The sequence below is a fragment of the Myotis lucifugus genome, unplaced genomic scaffold (genome assembly GCF_000147115.1).
Source record: "Myotis lucifugus unplaced genomic scaffold, Myoluc2.0 scaffold_2, whole genome shotgun sequence".
In the NCBI taxonomy this organism is placed as follows: Eukaryota; Metazoa; Chordata; class Mammalia; order Chiroptera; family Vespertilionidae; genus Myotis; species Myotis lucifugus.
Window position 1 is genome coordinate 20,769,209 of NW_005871050.1, and position 2,543 is coordinate 20,771,751.

Here is a 2,543-nt window from a genome sequence, read left to right on the forward strand (position 1 = left end):
AAATATAACTGGTTTCAGAAAGGAAGGGCATACTAGGTTGGGTTGATTTCTGGGAAAGATAGATAGAAACATCAATGATGAGAGAGAATCATTGATTGGCTGCCTCCTGCATGCCCCCTAATGGGGATCGAGCCTGCAACCCAGGCATGTGCCCTTGATCAGAATTAAGCCCAGGACCCTTCAGTCTGCAGGCCAAAGATCTTATCCACTGAGCCAAACCAGCTAGGGAAGAGTTTTCTTTTTTACAGCTGCATAGTATTCCATTGGGTAGATGTAACATTGTTTTTTAATCCACTCATCTGCTGATGGGCACTTAGGCTGTTTCCAAATCTTAGCTATTGTAAATTGTGCTGCTATGAACATAGGGGTGCATATATCCTTCCTGATTGGTGTTTCAGGTTTCTTAGGTTATATTCCTAGAAGTGGGATTACTGGGTCAAATGGGAGTTCCATTTTTAATTTTTTGAGGAAACTCCATACTGTTTTCCACAGTGGCTGCACCAGTCTGCATTCCCACCAGTGGAGTACTAGGGTTTTTTTTTCCTCTACATCTTCACCAGCACATGTCGTTTGTTGATTTGTTGATGGTAGCCATTTTGACAGGTGTGAGATGGTACCTCATTGTTGTTTTCATTTGCATCTCTCGGATGATCAGGGGCTTTGAGCATTTTTTTCATATGCCTCTTGGCCATCTGTATGTCCATTTTGGAGAAGTGTCCTTTTCCCTCCCACTCAACCAAGAGGTTAAAAGGAATTTCTTGGGGGCACAGCAAGCCCAGCTGCTCTTAAATCTCCACATCACTTTCCTTGTCATTGCCATGGTCTCCGTCATAGAACTCACTGGGTGCCTCTGGCCTGCTGTAGTTCTCCTCAGGACCCCTCTCCTCTGCATCAGCCTCATCAGTCCTGTCATGTCAGGAGGTCTGTGGGCACACCATGAATCTGGACACTAGGTGCATGGTTCAGCATCTTCAGGTTTTCAAAGATTGTCTAGCAGATCTGGTCCAGATACTGGCGTGAGTTCTAATTCTCGATGCAGGTGCTGACATCTGGATGGAGCCTGAAGTTTGGGGCAAAGTACTCAAAGTATTCACTCTAGGGAAGCTTCTCACTAATAGCCTCTTCTACCAGTAGTGATGTCTCCAGCACTGGGCAACATTTCGGAGAGTAAAACCACCACCACTAGCACCAGTAGAGGAATATTGATGCTCTTGACATATTTGACGTAATCCCCATGTCCTCGAATGCTGAGGTTGAAGCAGCCCAATCCATCACAGCCCAGAGAGTCAGCTCCACACTGAAGAACAATGCACGTGGGTTGGTAGAAGTCTACCACCTGGTTGATAATCAGCTGGAAAAGGTGCTTGTAACTCTGGTCATCAATGCCATCCCACAGGGGCACATTGAGACCGTAGTAGCGGCCTCCCTATGCTCCAACTTCATACATGTCACCTGTGCTAGGAAAGAAGTAATTTCCATACTTGTGGAAGGATACTGTCATGACCCGGGCAGTGACGTAGAAGGCTTCAAGAACCCCGTCACCATGGTGGATGTCAATATCAATGTAGAGCACCTGAGGGTGATACTTGAGCAGCTGCAGGATGCCAATCACAATGTCATTGACATAGCAGAAGCCAGAGGCCTCAAACTTCTTGGCATGGTGCAGACCTCCAGCCCAGTTAATGGCAATATCACAGATCTTGTTGTTCAGCTGGGTTGCTCTTTGCAGAGATGGGCATGTGTAATGGGAACAAAACTCAAAAAGCCCGGGAAACACTGGGCAGTCATCGCCCACATTGAAGGCATTAAGGCTCTTTGCATATTGGTGGGGCTGACTCTCTTTAGGAAGTCAATGTAGTCCTCAGAGTGGAAGCAGCACATGTCATGTTGAGAGGCCTAGTATGGCTTGAAGATGATCATCTTCTTATAGAGACTGTAGTGCAGGACCAGACTATGGGTCAGTGCCAAGCGGTGAGGCTTCATCGGGTGCCCAGGTCCGTAGTGGAAGTTGCCCACATTGGGGTCATAGAAATAAGCCACGGTTTTTGCCATGGTGCCCACAGGACCAGGCACCATACCTCAGCCGCCCGCCAGGCTGCCGGGACCCCTTGAGAGTGTTTAAAGACTGCAACTCAGGCCCTGGATGGTTGGTGCCAAGAGAGCCTTGGTCCATGTGCAAGTTGGATAGGGTGGGGTCCCAGGGAGTCACCAGTGTGGAGCTAGTGGAATTCACTAGGCTAATGCAGAATCAGATTTGGCTCTGTGGGAGGATGACTCAACAAAAGGACAATGGGAGCTAAGAGCAATTTAAAGTAGAATGAGTAGAATTAATTTCAAATGTATATCGCTCCAGTTCATAATTTTGTACTTGGGTATACATCACTTTACATTGTTTTGCTCTGTTCAAAGCCTTTTAGAAATTATCTAAATAGCTTTGTGCACATATTAAGACATATACTTGTTTATTACTTTATATCATAAAAATCATGTACAACTATTCTTTTCCATTGAGGTCTGAAGGGGGAATATCCTTCAATGAGCAC

The 2,543-nt window shown here is 46.2% G+C and overlaps 1 pseudogene; it reads right to left on the minus strand.

The window, feature by feature from the left end:
* Positions 1-767: 767 nt before the first annotated feature.
* On the minus strand, positions 768-2,052 carry LOC102431622 (annotated as a pseudogene).
* Between the last annotated feature and the right edge of the window lie 491 nt (positions 2,053-2,543).